Below are 6,000 nucleotides of genomic sequence, written 5' to 3' on the forward strand. Positions count from 1 at the left end.
GCAGTGTTTATAACAAAAGTTTATCTCCAGAGGTGTTGGCAGACAGGAAGGACACCAGAGCTCATGCAATAGAGATGGCCAAACTAAATGGACAATTGGCAATGGAACAGAAAAGGCTAGAAATGGAAGAGAGAAAAATGCAAATGGAAGAGAAAAAAGTCCAAATGGAGCATGAAAGGATGAGGATGAGGGAGCTGGATTTGAAAGCCCAGGGCTTGGGAAGCACTCCCTCTGGTGGCAGCACACCCCCAGTGCAGGTAGAGTCCAGAGTGTACATACCCAAGGATGTAGTGAAGGAATTTTTTTTAAATGATGACATAGGGCAGTGGTTTAAGGCCTATGAGGTAGCCATGTCTTCCCACCGGGTCTCTGAGAAAGATTGGGGAGCGGGGTTGTGGGGGCGGTTCCTCAGTGAGGGGCGGGATACCCTCCTGGATTTGCCTTCAGATGATTATAATTCCTATCCCCATATGAAGGCTGCTTTGATGTCTAGGTATGGGTTGACTCCTGAGGTGTATAGGCAAAGGTTTAGGGGTTGCACCAAGATTCCAAACAGTACGTATGTTGAGTATGTGACTTTTTTTGCAGAGCACTGGATGGCTGGGTGAAGGGTAGCAAAGTTAATGATTTTCAAGGGCTTCTTGATTTAATGGCATGGGAGCACTTGTCTAGTAATTGTTTTCCTGAGCTACGCGAGCACCTGATTGATAGTAGGCTGACTAACCCTAGGAAGCTTGCTGAGGAGGCGGACCGCTGGGTCAGTACCAGGGTCCACAAGGGTCAAGTGGGAGATTCCGCCAAAGGTGGGCAGGGTCCCCAGCAGAAGAGTGGGGGGGACAAGGGTAAACAGAGGGAGTTCCAGAAGAGGCCCCAAAGTAATCCCCAAGGGAACCAAGGGAAAGGTTCTCAGCCTCCCCCCACCACAGAAGCCGACCGGGGCTCCGACAGGTACACCTGTTCAGAAGGGGCCCATCAGATGTTACAAGTGTGGTAACCTGGAGCATTTTGCCTCTGATGTGAAGTGTCCATTATTTGGTAAACCAGCACCCACTGGTGCTCCATCCTGGCAGGTGACTACTGTAGCCCTGGGGGAGGAGATGAATGTCCAAGGTGGGTGGGGTCCCTCAGAGATGTCCCTTGTCTCATTAGGAGACTGTGAAGTGGTCCCCCAAACCCAGCTGCCTGAGAACACTAAGAAGTACAGGCAGTGGGTGACCATAAATGGCCATAGGGTTGAAGCTCTCAGGGACACAGGAGCCAGTGTGACGGCTGTCAAGCGCCACCTGGTGTCTCAGGAGCACGTTGTCCCAGGAACATTCTATCCGGTTGTTGCCGCCGACAACACCGAGAGTCACTGCCCAGTGGCTCAGGTTCCCTTTCAGTGGGGGGGGGGTCTCTGGTACTCTTCAGGTAGCTGTGAGGCCCGCCATGCCTGTAGACTGTCTGTTAGGGAACGACTTGGAGAGCTCACCTTGGGCTAAGGTGGAGCGGAGTGCTCACCTGGAGATGTTGGGTATGCCGGATTGGGCGTGTGTCACCACACGGTCCATGGCAGCCAGTAGAGGTACTCAAGAGGTCCTGGAGCCTGAGAGGGAGGCCCAGGGACCGGCCTTAAAGAGAAGGAGCAGGGGGCGCGGGAAACCGGCTCCTGAAGTTCCCACGGTCCAGGAGGAAGCAGTCCTTGAGGGGGATGCCCTGGAACCTACAGGGGAACAGATAGCTGAACTGAGGGACCTGCCTGAGCTGACCCATTGGCAGCAAGAAGGAGGACCCTCCAGGGAGGAATTCTGCAGGGAGCAGAAAGAATGCCCTTCTCTTGTGGGTATGCGGCAGCAGGCTGCAGACCAGGCCAACGGTGATCAGTCTGGAACACACTTCATTTACTGGGAGAACGACCTCCTGTATTCTGAGCCTAAGTTTGCTGAGCCTGGGTCAGCCCGTGTGCTGGTGGTACCCCAGCGCTCCAGAGCCTTCCTACTGGGGCTAGCTCATGCTGTGCCATTATCAGGACATTTGGGGCAGGACAAGACCTTTGAAAGGCTTGTCACCCACTTCTTTTGGCCCCAAAGGCGCAGGAGTTCAGACACTCACTGCAGAACATGTCAAACTTGCCAGGCAAGTGGGAAGAATGGAAGGAAGCAGAAGGCTCCACTCCAACCATTCCCTGTGGTCGGTACCCCATTCCAGCGAGTGGGGATTGACATTGTATGGCCACTGGACCCCAGGACAGCGATGGGCAATAGGTTCAGCCTGGTCCTGGTGGACCCTGGTACCCGGAAGCCATCCCTCTGAGGACAGTGACGGCCCCCGTGGTGGGACGTGCACTGATGGGAATTTTCTCCCGAGTGGGATTCCCTCTAGAGGTGGTGTCTGACTGAGGTACCAACTTCATATCTAAATATATGAAGTCCCTTTGGCAAGAGTGTGGGGTAACCTACAAGTTCACCACACCTTACCACCCCCAAGGAAACGGGTTGGTTGAGAGATTCAACCGAATCCTAAAAGGCATGATAATGGGTCTTGAGGAACCCATGAGGCGTAAGTGGGACGTCCTCTTACCATGCCTTCTCTTTGCTTACAGAGAGGTGCCACAGAAGTCTCTGGGGTTCAGCCCCTTTGAGCTGCTGTACGGACACCCAGTGAGAGGACCTCTAAGTCTGGTCAAGGAAGGCTGGGAGCAATCTCCCAGGAAACCTCCCCAGAATGTATATAGCTACATGCTGGCCTTCAGAAACCAGACTAGGCGTTTCAGGGAACTTGCTGAGGCAAACCTGGAAGCCAGCCAGGAGGAGATGAAGCGGTGGTACGAATGGAATGCCACTCTGGTAGAGCTTCAGCCTGGACAGAAGGTGTGGGTCTTGGCCCCCGTGGAGCCGTGTGCGCTCCAGGATAAGTGGATCGGTCCCTTTGAGGTTGTGGAGCGCAAGAGTCCTGTTACCTACTTGGTGGACCTGAAGTCTCATAGGAACCCCTTAAGGGTCCTACATGTCAACCGCCTCAAGCCCCACTTGGAGAGGTCCCAAGTGGGCATGCTCTTAGCGACAGATGCTGGGATGGAGGAGGAGACCAAGCCTCTTCCTGACCTCCTGTCAGTCAAGGAGCAAGATGGGTCAGTGGATGGTGTCATCCTCTCTTCCACCCTGACCCCTGAGCAACAGAATGATTGTCGCCAGCTGCTGGGACAATTTTCAGACCTGTTTTCCCTGGTTCCCGGTGTCACTGATTGGTGCATCCATGATGTGGACACTGGGGATAGTACACCTGTGAGGCACAAGGCCTACAGGGTGACTGACAGGGTAAGGGCCTGCATCAAGGAGGAGGACTCCAAGATGTTTGCCCTTGGGGTAATTGAGTCCTCAAGCAGTCCTTGGACCAGCCCAGCGGTCTTGGTCCCAAAGGCTTCAGCGCCGGGAGCCACACCCGAACTCCGGTTCTGTGTGGACTACAGAGGACTCAATTCGGTCACCAGGACTGACGTACACCCCATCCCCAGAGCTGATGAGCTCATAGATCGGCTAGGGCTGCCAACTACCTCAGCACGTTTGATTTAACATCTGGGTATTGGCAGATCGCCTTGACTGATGGGTCCAAAGAGAGGTCAGTATTTTCCACCCCTGATGGGCATTACCAGTTCCGGGTTATGCCCTTTGGGATGAAGAATGCCCCTGCCACCTTCCAGAGGTTGGTCAACCAGGTGTTGGTGGGGCTGGATTCGTTCAGTGCAGCCTACCTGGATGACATCGCAGTGTTTAGCTCCACGTGGGAGGAACACCTGCGCCACCTCTGGGAAGTGTAGATGGCGCTGCGGAGGGCAGGCCTCACGATCAAGGCGAGTAAGGGCCACATCTGGCAGGGTTCCGTGGTGTACTTGGGGCACCAAGTTGGGAGTTGCCAGGTGGCACCCCTTCAACCTAAGATAGAAACCATCCTGAATTGGGAGTCGCCCAAAACCCAGACAGAGGTGAGAGCCTTCCTAGATCTCACCGGGTACTACAGGAGGTTTGTCAAGGGGTATGGCAACATTGTTGCCCCCTTGACAGCGCTGACTTCAAGGAAGCAGCCCAGGAAGGTGATCTGGACTGACACCTGTCAGAAATCTTTTGAGGCCCTGAAAGCTGCTATGTGCACGGCGCCCGTGCTTTTGGCTCCCAACTTCTCCAAAGAGTTTATCGTTCAGACAGACGCTTCAGAGCATGGTGTGGGGGCTGTTCTTTCACAGATTAATGAAGAGGGCCTAGATCAACCTGTAGCCTTTATTAGCAGGAGGTTACTACCACGGGAACAGAGATGGAGTGCTATTGAGCGTGAGGCATTTGCTGTGGTCTGGGCACTGAAGAAGCTAATACCATACCTGTTTGGGTCTCACTTCCGGGTTCAGACAGACCACAGGCCCCTCAGATGGTTGATGCAAATGAGGGGTGAGAATCCAAAGCTGTCGAGGTGGTCCATTTCCCTACAGGGTATGGATTTCACGGTGGAACATCGCCCTGGTACAGATCACGCCAATGCTGACGGTCTGTCCAGATTTTTACGCCTTAGTGATGAGGAACTCCCTGGGGTAGGGTAGTTCTCCCCACTCTTCAGCTGGAGGGGACACGTGTTAGACCTGGCACCTTGGCGTGAGTCTCCCTTCCACTTTTTGTTGCTGTGCCTCATGTGTTTTGCGGGGGTTAGCTGCTCAGAGCACTGTGCCACTTCCAACTAGTGCCACAGTGCAAGTGATCCCTATTTAAAATGTATATGTTGGTTGGATTCCATGATTGGCTTATTTGGTTTACTGTCAGACCCCAGTAAAGTGCACCATGAGTGCCCAGGGCTTGTAAATACAAATGCTGCTGGTGGGCTTGCAGCACTGGTTGTGCCACCCACAGAAGCGGCCTGGTAAAATGTGTCTAGGGTCTGCCATTGCAGAACCTGCGTGCAGTCTGGTACTGTCATGCTGACTGGGTAAGTGCACCCACTTCCCAGTCCCTAAACCTTCCCTTAATTACATATTAGTCACCCCTCTGGTAGGCCCAAGAACAGGCTGCATTGTAAGCATAAGGTAGGACAAGCCCTGATGTGTGTGGCATGTCCTGATAGTGAATTACAGTCATTTTCGGTTTTCACTATTGTAAGGCTACCTGTTCTCCATAGGCCAGAATGGGCTGCTAGAATTGTTACATTCTATGATCCTAACAGACCCAGGGAACATGGTAGAAATTCGAGTTTAGTATGCCTGAACTCAGAATAATGAAATACATCTTTTAGTAAAGTTTATTTTAATATTCTGTGTTTGCAAATACCACTTTTAGAAAGTTGGTATTTGCTTGCCTGACCATTTCAGCCCGCCTCTGCTATGATGTGTATCTACCTGTCTGGTTGTGTGAGTGACAGGGCTGGGGAAACCCAGAGGGGCAGGGCTAGGTAGCCTGGTGGTGAATAGGAAGATTGGCAGTCAGATGGGTGGGAGGAGTACACCTGGGCCCTGAATAGGGTTGTGCTCTGCTACCACAATGCTGGCTCCACCTCCTGCGGAGCGGCTGATGTCTCTGCCCTGCACCCTGAATAGAAAGGCAGAGTCATGTCAACAGAGTGCTCAAGAACTGGTTTGGACTGGGCAAAGGCCCCTCTACCCCAGAGGAACAAAGGAATTAGGGGTATAAGTATTGGGACCCTGCTCCCAAGAAATTAGATCAGATCCTGCTGAAACAAGAAGAACCTCTGCCTGAGGAGAAGGAACTGGGAAAGCTGTAAGGAGGAGTACTGTCCCTGACCTGGGGGATTGGCCTGCAGTGGTTGCCTTGCTGCTGGAAGGAGAGGAGAAAGGACTACAAAGACTTTTATTTCAACTTGTGCTTAAAGATCTCCAAGGGCTTGAACTGAGCTTGCCCCCTGAACGAAGTCCCAGGACCAGTGGACTTCACCCCCAGCTCCCCAGAGTCTTTTGGAAGTGCCTGCTGCTGTTGTTGGGCCTTCTAAGGGACTGCGTGTCGCAAGGAGCTGGGAACGCGACGCAAG

This window comes from Triturus cristatus, chromosome 11 (assembly GCF_964204655.1).
Source record: "Triturus cristatus chromosome 11, aTriCri1.1, whole genome shotgun sequence".
In the NCBI taxonomy this organism is placed as follows: domain Eukaryota; kingdom Metazoa; phylum Chordata; class Amphibia; order Caudata; family Salamandridae; genus Triturus; species Triturus cristatus.